The sequence below is a fragment of the Myxocyprinus asiaticus genome, chromosome 25, assembly GCF_019703515.2.
Source record: "Myxocyprinus asiaticus isolate MX2 ecotype Aquarium Trade chromosome 25, UBuf_Myxa_2, whole genome shotgun sequence".
Lineage (NCBI taxonomy): Eukaryota > Metazoa > Chordata > Actinopteri > Cypriniformes > Catostomidae > Myxocyprinus > Myxocyprinus asiaticus.
Window position 1 is genome coordinate 20,744,413 of NC_059368.1, and position 13,009 is coordinate 20,757,421.

General features: G+C 43.3%; 1 protein-coding gene across 1 annotated transcript in view; it reads left to right on the forward strand.

The window, feature by feature from the left end:
* Nucleotides 1-13,009, forward strand: part of mylk4b (myosin light chain kinase family, member 4b) — a 66,895-nt gene that overhangs the window by 476 nt on the left and 53,410 nt on the right. The window lies entirely within an intron of this gene.

A 13,009-nucleotide genomic window follows, 5' to 3' on the forward strand; every position in this document is an offset into this window, starting at 1 on the left:
AGAACAAGCCAGACAAGCAAACTGTAGAAGTAAAATAGGACAGGTGAGTCAATCTCACACTCACCCATCCTTTTTATGACCTTTTTATATGCTTTCTTTATTGTATTGCATGTACAACTTATTTGTTTTCAACCAGCAAAGTCAAATTTTGGTGGTGAACATTTGAGCGTGCTGACTTTTTGGAGAGCTAAAGAGTGATGGACGATAGGAAATTCACTTTATGTTTTGTCAGCAACACAAACCAGTTGCAGTCAATGACTGTGACAGTGCTGGACTAATCAGTTGGACTTTGTGCATAAAGGGTGAGTCACAGTTGGATCACAGGTCCTATGCAATAAAAACTTGTCAAAGGCCCTTCACAACAGGGGCTTTGTTTGTGGAGGAAGTATGCTATCTTCAGTGGTCTTCACAACCTAACTATTTTCTAAAAACAAATCAGTTATTTTTGGTACTCTCTGATATATTGATCACTAGCCAAAGAATATCAATTTCTACAGGCTACCGGAGGCTGCTACCTTAAGAGATAAAACAATCAACCAGGGGTGCTGTAAGTACCTCTGGGCCCATGGGCTCGCTGTTCCACGGAGGCCCCATTCCAGTTTTTGAGTGGTACTATTGTGCGTTGAAAATGCGCTACACCAGGGGTGTCCAGACTTTTTCAGTCGGGGGCCAAATGCAGAAAAATATAAGAAGCCGCAGGCCACATCGCTGTAATAATTTAAAAAATGGCTAGAAGCTACTAGATTGCCACTATGCATAAACTTTATATTGTATGCTTAATATTATGCAAGTTTTAATCATAATTTGTGCTCTGTGATATGCTTGTGTAGGCCCTACATATAATAAAGGATAGGGTATTTCACTCACAAAGAACTCTTATAATGGAACAGTGATGCGTCTTATACAAAATATTATACTCATTTATTCACATTTGTATCTTTTTTGACATCCATTCAGTAGCATTGCAAAGCACATACAGAGCTGCTCTAAGTGTTGGGTGTGACCCATCACAATGATCAGAATCAGATTCCATTTTATTATATTATGAAGTGATGCAAGGTATTACTGTGTAACGATGTTGGCTGCGGCAATGATGAAGATGGAGACGATGAAGATGAGAACCCAAGTGCAGTTTATTTACAAAAGTGAATCCAAAACCTTAACTATAAACGTGATTTAACAAAAACATGAACTTGACATAAACTAGACTTGACTATGGCTTGGCTTGACTTGACTACAAAACAACATTCACATCCAATACTTGACCACCACACAATGGAAAACATGAGGCTTAAATACATGGACATGGGGGAACATAAACCAATGAACAAACAGAACTGATAACAAGATAATTAAACAATAAACCAATGAAAACATGACACATGAACATGGAGGGAAAACAGGAATCACATGACAAGGGAAACAGGAACTAAACATTTCAAAATAAAAGACATGAATCAACAGAATACACATGACATATCCCCCCCACTAAGTGGTGGCTCCCGACACCCCAACACATAAACAAAACACGTAAAACATGACATAAATTCAAAGTTCTGTAGGGAGCGGGGGGGTGTCTTGAGGCGTGGGGCGTGGCGTGGCGAGAAAGGGCGAGGGTCATGGGACCAGGGCAAAGTCCGTGGGGGGTGAAGCCATGAGAGGCTCGAGGGGCGGAGCCATGGAAGGTGGAGCCGTGAGAGGCTCGAGGGGCAGAGCCATGGAACGTGGTGCCCGGAGAGTAGCCGAAGACTCGAAGGGCCAGGGTGGAGCCGATGGCAGGGAGGACCAAGGTGGTGCTGGAGGCTCGGAGGAGCAAGGCGGAGCTGAGGGATCGGAAGACTGAGGTGGAGCCGGTGGGACTGAGGAACAAGGTGGAGCCGTAGGGAAGGAGGTCCCCGGTGAAGCTGACAGATCGGAGGGACGAGGCGCAGCCAGAGGATCGGAGAGCCAAAGTGGAGCCAGGTGACTGACAGACCAAGGAGGAGCCGGAGGGACGAGGGACCCCGGCACAGCCGACAGGCTGAAGGACCGTAGTGGAGCCGAGGGAACGCCGAGCTGAGGCAATGTCGAGGGACCGACAGGCCAAGGCGAAGTCCAGGGCTCGGAGGGTCCAGGCGGGATCGGAGGGCCGAAAGTTCCCCTTGCCTGCTCAGGAGAACTAAGGGTGGGTATAAGGGTGGGAACCATCTCCAGGTCCCACTGCTCAGGTGTTGCGGTGACGTGGCATGGAGCAGGCTGAGGCGTTGCTGTGATGTGGCATGGAGCAGGCTGAGGCGTTGCTGTGACGTGGCATGGAGCAGGCTGAGGCGTTGCTGTGACGTGGCATGGAGCAGGCTGAGGCGTTGCTGTGACGTGGCATGGAGCAGGCTGAGGCGTTGCTGTGACGTGGCATGGAGCAGGCTGAGGCGTTGCTGTGACGTGGAACTCTGGCTTGGCGGCGGCCATGACGTGGAACTCTGGCTCGGCGGCGGCCATGACGTGGAACTCTGGCTCGGCGGCGGCCATGACGTGGAACTCTGGCTCGGCATCCGCCTCCCCCACAGTGAACATGGAACCAATGATCCGTAGGGCGAGGTCGATATATTGAACCAGGCTGAGGGAACTGCGACTGCCAGGCATCAAAAAAGAAATGGACTCATTCAATCCAAATCTGAAACAGTCTTTGAGGGCAACCTCATTAAAGTCCACCTGGCAGGCTAGACCGCAGAAGTCCTTGACATAGTCCTCCAGGGGACGATTGCCGTGACGAAGGCGCTGAAGTAAAACTGCTGGGTTCATGGGTGGTCAAGTATTCTGTAACGATGTTGGCTGCGGCAGTGATGAAGACGAAGATGATGAAGATGAGAACCCAAGTGCAGTTTATTTACAAAAGTGAATCCAAAACCCTAACTATAAACGTGATTTAACAAAAACATGAACTTGACTTGACTTGACTTGACTTGACTTGACTTGACTTGACTTGACTTGACTTGACTTGACTTGACTTGACTTGACAACAAAACAACATTCACATCCAATACTTGACCACCACACAATGGAAAACATGAGGCTTAAATACATTGATATAGGGGAACATAAACCAATGAACAAACAGAACTGATAACAAGATAATTAAACAATAAACCAATGAAAACATGACATATGAACATGGAGGGAAAACAGGAATCACATGACAAGGGAAACAGGAACTAAACATTTCAAAATAAAAGACATGAATCAACAGAATACACATGACATACTGTTTATATTTCAAAGAATTACTCTTTATAGCTATACAATTATAACTTCTGTTCTGTTGTTACTTGCGTTACAAATAAGATTTTAATTTGATCAAAATTATTGCACTTCATGTGCAAGCTGAGCGCGCGCATCAGGCACAGATGTGCAAGTGTTAGTGTTTTAAGCGCTCTCTCCTTACAGTATGTCCTCACTCATATGGCGCTTGGAAGCCCTTGAATATTTTTTCTTGTTTCAATGAAATATCAGAACAAACCAGTTAATATTACAGTATATTTCCCAGTGCTACAGAGGACGTGCTGGAAGAGTATGCTCAGTTCGTGCGTCTCTGTGCACGCTCAATAAACTCTCTGTTCAGCCACTCGCACAAAAACAGCTCTACTCAGTTGTATGATGTGAGGTATCGGGACATTTTAACAAGAACAAGTACATGAGTAAAGTGTCTAACCTGATGTCAATCCTTTAATAAATGCATCATTCTTGGAAATAAGGAGTTTTTTGGAAATAAGTTTGCTTCAAACAGAATGTCCATTAAAAATTACTTTAAAAGTGAGTTCCGAATGACCAATAACCTTTCAACCCTCCAAATCTCTCACAGAGGATGGTAGACTTCAAAAGGAATAGGGCATAGGGATGATCACTTCTGAATGGACGCACCCATAATAATATAATTTGTAAGCCACTGAATTAATCAGGTTTTAGCATTTGGTGCATAACGCCCCCTTTTTTCTTTGGAAGGCAGTGCACAGTTAAACATTTATTTCTTTAAATTTTACTTAAATAATTATGGGAACAGAATATGCCCAAAACGTGAGGAACACCCATTCTGGGCTTTCTATGTGCTATATAGATATGTTTTATATATATGCACACACACACACACATACACACACCATTGGTGCTCTTGAATTACACACAGACAGCAACACTTACAGGTCAGATTGAGGTTGAAAAAAATAATAATGTCAGCAACACGGTTTGCTGTTTCCACACCTCACACTGCATGCTTACTTTCTCCAGAGTGTCTCTGTGCAGAGAGAGAGAGAGAGAGAGAGAGAGAGAGAGAGAGAGAGAGCAAGAGACAGAGAGCGAGAGAGGAGAGTGAATTAGTCAAAGAGGAAAGGGAGTATGATTTGGCTCCCTTGGTGCTAGGGGGGATGGTTGGATATAAATATGTAACATTGCTCTTTTGCTGACAGACAGGCAGGCACACATCAGCTCCCTAATTGTATCAAACATCTGGAAATGTAATAACTGCCCCCCCATAGACTGAACTATAGGGACCGAGAGTGAGGAGCAAAGAGATCATCACCTGTTAAAGTGTCTCAAGTATGCCAAATTTGGTCTAATCCATTTCATCCCACTTAAATCAATATCATTATTCTAGAAATGGCATTCTTAATAACATAAGTATAGGAACTGTTGCTTATGTACAGATATGGATTTGCCTTCTCAACTCAGTTTTACCACAGGTGTTAAACCTTAACCTGCATTGTTGCAAAAATAGTGCACACCTAAGTCTTACAGACTTTGACTGTGAGGTAGTTTCTAACTGCCACTTCAATCACAGCTGAAGGCTATAAATAATATTAGTGATGAGGCAAAGGTTTTTAGTCTTCAAAAGCCAGGGAGTTGGTCCTTACCGCTGCATTATCTCCATATGATGTATAGGAAAATCTTCTTTCCTATCCATTAAACTTTTAATTTAAGCCTTAAAGCTGTATATTTACTCTACAAATGTCTACAGTGCCTTTGTGGTGGATAAATCCCTCCCCACCTGTGGGACTAATGTGTGGCAAATCAATATAAAAATTTAAGAGCTAAAATGTTATTTCACAAATTGTAGACGAGTCCCTCCCGAACATACACACAAGCACATAGCACTGAAATTCCACACCCTCCACAATAACATGTCTACCCCCCGCCCCCCAACATATTTACACTTGACTCACATCTAGCTGTGCTGACCCGTTTCTACAGGGACATCCTACTGACTTTCTCTCCCTACTTATTTGACTGTGTGCCACATATACAGTGTATACTGTGAGAACAACAGATCATGTCTCAGACTGGTCAGAGATTTACCACACAACATCAAGACAGACTGTGTTTTACATAAAAAAAAAACTAAAAAAAGGAAGCGAGAAGGGAGAATCTCAATCGGAGTGAAAGAGAAGACTTGCCCAATTAAATGTAAGTTGAAACGAAATTACTCTTTGTGTCTTGTCCATGTCTGCATTGTCACATCTTTAGCAAATCACATAATGGCATTAAGAATGCAGTACTGCAATCATGCACATTTTTATTGAATCCAACAGTTGCTGTATTGTTGCATAAACAAGCCCTTACATGCAAACACACATATGACATGCCTAATAGATAAAACACTTTTAACTCTCTCAATCTGAATGCTTGTGTAGAGTATTGTTGTAAGTGGAAATTGGTGTAAGTGGAAAATGCTTTGAAGTGTGTGTAATTTTACACTGCACTGCTATTGAATTAGGCAGCTGCAAGAGTGATGGTGTTGATACAAGATCAGAGATTAAACGTTCCGTGGTGCTTGTGTGTATGTGTAAAAAATAGCGGCACAGGCTTTACAGTCATCATATTTATTTCATTTTACAAGAGATTAGTCATCATTCAATTCACTCTGAATTAATTTACCAAAAGTTTTATCATTTCTTGGCCAGCATAGGTTTAAATCAATATGAAAAATCCACCTTTTCATGCTATTGTGCAGCTTGCATTAACTTCTGTTCATAATTTCTGTAGATTTGGTGTTTTTGAAGTGTCTTGGAGATAAAGTCAAAATGATCACATGGGAAATTGTCTGTTAGTTCTGAGTTATTTTCCACTCGAATAACCGCCACCATGTGGCTTTGACGTTACATTCCTTTTTTTACATCTCTGTGTAACGAACTGGCTATGGAGACGGTGTTAGGATCCACGTGCAGGAAGTTTATTAAAGTACACAAGCAAACAATCCAAATCGGCAGGCAAATAGAGATAGTTGTTAAGCAGGCAGTATAATCCAATAAACCAAAAAGACAGTCCAACAAGGCAAACAAAACAAAGGGGTATCAAAGGCAGTAAATCCAGGAAAACAGGCAATGGTCATAACAAGAGAACAATCAGCAATGGCAACACGCTTGGTAAGGCAGGGTAAACGGGCAATACTTCGCAAAGTCAAAATGGAACAGCATGGTATTTATATAGTTCAAACAGGAAATCACCAAAAAAGAAATGGTACAGAGTTAGTATTCGGGAGAGGGCTCCCTCTGGTGGTTGGTAGGAGAGGTAACAAGAACGGATGTTACAGAACCCCCCCCCCACAAACAACTCCTGGTGTTCTTCTACTGGGACGTCCCCTTGGTCATGGTGCTGGACGATTAGGATGGGCATGATGAAATTCTTGGATCAGGGACGGGTCCAGCATTTCCTTGGCGGCTACCCATGATCTCTCCTCTGGTCCATAGCCCTCCCAGTCCACCAAGTGATGCATTTGGCTCCCTTGTCATCGAGTCCATGATCTCTCTGACCATATACGCTGGGGCTCCATCAACCTCCAATGGAGGTGGTGGCTCAGAATCCATGGTTCCAGAGCCAGACGCCGGGTGGACGGGTTTCAGCAAGGACACATGGAAGGAAGGAGAAATGCGGTAATTAGCAGGAAGCTCTAAACGGTAAGTAACTGGGTTTATTTGACGGATAATTCTGAAAGGACCCACATAACTTGGACTGAGCTTCCTGCAGGGTAGCCGCAACTTGAGATCCCTTGTGGACAACCAGACCCTCTGTCCTGGCTGATAGTTGGGATGGGGGCACCTCCGTCGGTCAGCCTGGAAGCGTTGTGCTCGGACCGCTCACTGTAGGCGGACATGTGCGCTGTCCCACACCCTCTCGCTTCGCCTAATCCAATCGTCCACCGCTGGCACCATAGAAGGTTCTTCTGACCAAGGGAACATCAAGGGTTGGTAGCCCAGCACACATTGGAAGGGAGTTAAACCCATAGAGGTATGAGTGAGGGAATTCTGTGCATATTTGGCCCAGGACAGGAAGTCGCTCCACTTCTCCTGTTCACGGCTACAATAGCTATGAAGATATCTGCCAATCTCTTGGTTTAGACATTTCACCTGTCCATTGGCCTAAGGGTGATAACCAGAGGTGAGACTCACATTAATGTCCAGTTGTTTGCAGAACGCCTGCCAAACTTGGGATGTGAACTGTGGACCTCGATCGGACACGATGTCCTCTGGTAATCCATAGATCCTAAACACTTGGTGGAACAAAGCATTAGCGGTTTCCATGGCAGAGGGTAAACCCTTGAGAGGGACAAGTCTACATGATTTAGAAAATCGATCAATTATTACCAGAATGGTAGTATATCCATGGGAGTTTGGCAGGTCTGTGACGAAGTCAATGGACAGGTGAGACCATGGTCTTTGTGGTATGGGCAGTGGTTGAAGCAACCTGTGGGCAGTTCTCTGGGGGTCTTGGATTGGGCACACACCTGACAAGACTTCACATAGTTAGTCACATCATGAATCAACGATGGCCACCAGAAAGAATTACGTACCAGGGTAACAGTTCTTTGAATACCAGGGTGTCCTGTGCTCAGGGAAGTGTTGACCCATTGGATAGAGATGATGTAGAGCTTGGGGTACATAGTGCTTGGTAGGGGGGCAGTTAGGTGGTGACGGTTCATGCTGTTGTGTTTGTTGTATCTCCTCCATGAATGTCCCAGCTAATCGGTGCTATGATGACAGATGTTGGCAGGATGGACCCAGGGTGAGGTTGGAGGTGTGGTGGATCATGTCTGCGTGATAGTGCATCTGCCTTGCTGTTCATGCTGCCAGGACGGTAAGTGACTGTAAAATTGAACCTGGTGAAAAACAAACAATGACCATCATGCTTGACGTGGGTTCAATCTCTTGGCTGCCTTGATATATTCAAGATTCTTGTGATCGGTGATAAATTGGAATGGGTGGACTGCCCCCTCTAACCAGTGACGCCATTCCTCGAGTGCCGCTTTCATAGAAAGTAATTCTTTATTCCCCACATCATAGTTACGTTCAGCTGAGTTAAACTTCCTGGAGAAAAAGGCACAAGGGTAAAGCTTGCCTGGTGTTCCGTGACGTTGTGACAGGACCGCTCCAGTCCCACAATCTGAAGGGAAGATTGGGGTCAGGATGTTTCGGTATCGGAGCGGTCGTGAAGCTTGACTTGAGGGAGATGAAGGCATGGTATGTGGCATCGTTCCATGGCAACTTGCTTGGCTTTCCCTTGAGCAACGACGTGAGTGGTGCTGCAGTGGTACTGTAATTCCTAATGAAACGGCGATAGAAGTTGGCAAAGCCCAGGAACTGCTGTAGTTCCTTGATTTTAGAAGGTTGAGGCCATTCGGTAACTGCTGTTACCTTTGAGACATCCATCTCCACACCTTGATGGCTGATATTGTAACCCAGGAAAGTGGTATGAGAGGTATGGAACTCACACTTTTCTGCTTTGACAAATAGTTGGTGTTCCTGGAGACGTGATAAGACTGTCTTGTCCTGCCGGATATGTTGTTCCATGTTTTGTGAGTAGATGAGGATGTCGTCAATGTAGGCTACCACACAAAGATTCAGTAAGTCTCTGAATATTTTGTTAATAAAGGACTGGAAAAATGAGAGGGAGTTAGCAAGTCCATACAGCATGACCAAATATTCATAGTGCCCCCTGGTGGTGATGAAAGCAGTCTTCCACTCATCCCCTTCTCGAATCCTGATGAGGTTATAAGCACTCCTTAGATCAAGTTTGGTATAGATCTTGGCTTCATGGAGTTGTTCAAGGGCTGAGGGGATGTGGTAATGGGTAACAATATTTTATGGTGACAGAGTTCAGGCCTCGATAGTCGATACAGGGACGTAGACCTCCATCCCTCTTCTCTACGAAAAAGAAACCTGCAGCAGCTGGGGAGGTGGAGGGACAGATGTAACCGAAGACAAGGGCTTCCTCAATGTAATTCTCCATGGCGAGGGTTTTGGGGCGTGACAATGCATAGACCTTGCTTCTCGGTGGAGCTGTACTGGACAGAAGTTCAATAGCACAGTCCCATGGATGATGAGGAGGAAGTTGCGTAGCTTTAATCTTACTAAACACTTCACTGAACTCTGCATACTCCTTGGGAATCATGGTCTCCTTCTGTGATTCAGGACTCTCAATGCTGGTGATAAGGCAAGGCCTGGAAACAGCAACATGGAGACAATGTTTATGACAGAAACTTGACCAATGTGTGAGCTCACCTTGGTTCCAGGATATCGATGGGTCGTGGATGGCCAGCCAGGGATGACCCAGGGTAAGAGCGTGCTTGGGTGAGTTGATGACATATAGTGAGATTCTCTACATGAAAAATTCCAATCTTGATGGTTATAGGATCTCCTGATTAATGAGATTAACAGCAGCCCCAGAATCCACTAATGCTGTAACACATCTTACATGATCACCAATGGAGACCTCTACAGGCAACAGAAAATTATGCGAGAGGGGTGATATAATGTTCATGGTACTCACGTGCTGCCTTGACTCAGGGGAACTTGATTTCTTGTGTGGACACGCAGCATTGAAATGACTTGGTGAACCACAGTAAAAGCAAAGGTATTCTATGCGTCGACGTTGGTGTTCCTCCATGGAAACACGATTGTATGCAACTTGCATGGGTTCGGGTGATACAGTGGATGCCTGGGCCTGTACTGAGACTGTAGAATTCGAGGTGAACCAAAACTGAGGCCGTGAAGCATTCTGAAGCAGGTTATCAATCTTGATGGCCATAGTTATGTATTCAGAAAGATTCGTACCTTCACCCTTGCAGGTCAGTTCCGTCCTGAGTTTCAGGTTAAGCCCTTCGTGGAAAACAGTCTTCAGAGCGACATCATTCCACCCACTCTGAGCCGCTAGTGTCCTGAACAGAACTGCATAATTCGCTGCTGATCGATGACCCTGGTGTAGATGAAGTAGCTGAACAGAGATATCTTGGCCGCCTGCTGGATACTCGAAGACTTTATGGATTTGTTGAATGAAGTAATCAAATGAAACCTGGATTTGAGTATCTTTATCCCAAACAACGGCGGCCCAATCGAGAGCTTTGCCGGTAAGCAGTGACATAAAAAAAGAACATTTCCTGGCATCTTGATCAAATGATTCAGGCTGATTTGAGAAAAATACCATGCATTGTCGTAAAAACCCCCGGCATTTTTCAGCAGAACCATCAAACTTATCAGGTAGAGCAAAGCTTAACGGTTTAGCATGGGGAGCTGGCAGTGAGTGAATGTATTGTGTCAAACATTCGTTGGCAGCTCGTAGGTTGTTCAGCTGGTCTTGGTAACTCCTTAATACCTCGCACTGGTGCGCGAATGCGACCTGGAGCTGTGAAATTTCACTGGATCCATTTTTGGCGAAGTATTCTGTAACGAACTGGCCATAGAGACAGTGTTAGGATCCATGTGCAGGAAGTTTATTAAAGTACATAAGCAAACAATCCAAATCGGCAGGCAAATAGAGGTAGTTGTTAAGCAGGCGGTAAAATCCAATAAACCAAAAAGACAGTCCAACAAGGCAAACAAAACAAAGGGGTATCCAAAGGCAGTAAATCCAGGAAAACAGGCAATGGTCATAACAAGAGAACAATCAGCAATGGAAACATGCTTGGTAAGGCAGGGTAAACGGGCAATACTTCACAAAGTCAAAATGGAACAGCATGGTATTTATATAGTTCAAACAGGAAATCACCAAAAAGAAATGGTACAGAGGTAGTATTCGGGAGAGGGCTCCCTCTGGTGGTTGGTAGGAGGGGTAACAACCTCGGATGTTACACTCTGGCTAGTGAGATATAACATTTAGCATAGAACGATTTTAGCAGACCTCCTGTTGTAGATTTTCCAATGAGATCAGTGTGGAATAAGTATGCTTTGATCAACATAGTCCTATGACAACTCGGAATAATTCGTATGAGATGGCAAAATTGTAAGATATTGTATGAATTGGCTTGTACGAAAAGGTATAAATTTAAGACCAACCAATCAACATACAGAATTTCAAATTCATACAATACAGGCTTCAAATTTTAGGTAACCTCCTACCCATCACTTTATTATAGAAAAGGAAACTTCTTTGAACAAATCTGTTCACTCATTCTATATTTATTTATGCAATACAAATGACAGATGTACGTCTCTAACCTGTAATACACTTCCCTTGTCTCAATCCAAACTCCGCTGTTTTCTATTTTCCATGCCACACAAAAGTTATTTTCCTGTTGAAATCATGGTTAGGTTTAGGGTTTTCTTAAAGGATTAGAGCTTATGGTTAGATTTAGGTTTATGTTAGAGGTTTTATTTTTCTAAATAGGAGTAAACGTTGTATGCTTTTGTACAAGACAACTCAGATGATTTCAGTATCTCGTATTATTACTCACCATGAGACTAGGTTGCTTTTGGCCAATCTGTCCTGGTCTCAGCGCTCAAAATTTTCCCCTACCATATGCTGTCAAGTAAAAACTGCCACTCAAAGCTAATTAAGATAAGTGACGTCAAGAAAAGTTTGAGCACATGCGTACTGCCAAAGTCCTGCTGCATTTCTGGCTTGAGCTACAGTTGGGCAATAAATACAATCAAATACTCTCCTGGCTTCCTACGAAGATTTAAATTGATTTGGCAAAGAATTAACTTAGATTCCACAACCAAATACCAAATGTACTTTTCTTGCTAGATGTTGTTGCCTAAAATACTGTTACAAACACTGAATCAGAAATGTAACCATGTTCATAAACATATACAAATATAAATGCTAGCAAGGAGAACCCCATATTGACGGTTATGTTAGGTAACTGTGAGAATCTTGGGATGTCACAGTCAGAGAGTCAGAGAGTTTGACTTTCACAACTGTTGCTAGCATAAGCCATTGAAAGCCCTTTAATTAAGACTCTGTAACACGGCACCGAAGAATACGAAAGCAAGGCCAAGATCACGGTACACAGTCACGCACATATTGCACCATACAGGATGAAACACCAACTGCGTGAGCAACTATGAAGTTTCCCTAGAGAAGGTTTTTGTAAAAAAACAAAAACAAAAAAATCTGAAAAATCAATTTTAGAAGTCTTCAGTAATGATTCTGAATTGAGATTTTATGTGTTCTTAGGTTGTCAAGAAAACATAGTGTTTTGTTTTTTTCTTCAAATCCTTTTAGTAAATTAATTTTCATAGGGCTTTCTTTGCACACAGTATAAATGTCTGATATTATGGTAAGAGACCTCAAAAGAAACTTAAAGTGAATCTAAAAATAAATGTGAGATAAGGGTCCCACAAACTAAAAGAGAGAGCGCAATCATAACCAAAAGACTTATTTAATTCCAGGGAATAATGCTTCCACCACAGGCGCCAGATCAGATAAGGGGTTGTGTCTGGTTTGAAAATAGAGCGTTGCTCTTGTTGTTGGGGTGTCCCTGCCCCACAGGGCCACTCCAGGCAAGGACTTTCTGTTATCCCAGGGTATGCTGATGGTTCAACATGCTATGAGTTGATGACTAAAGGCAGCCTGAATTATTGCTGACAGATACAGTGCATAATCATGGTTTTTGACGTTTTACATCTCTCTTGTTTCAATGGATGTCATCATGAAAGGAGCTGCAACTTATTTCTAATTTTTTTAAATCATTTTTCAGATGCCATGGTTTTGTATGCCAAACATCCTTTTATATTTTCAGTTTGACAAGTCCCAGTATTTACAAATAATG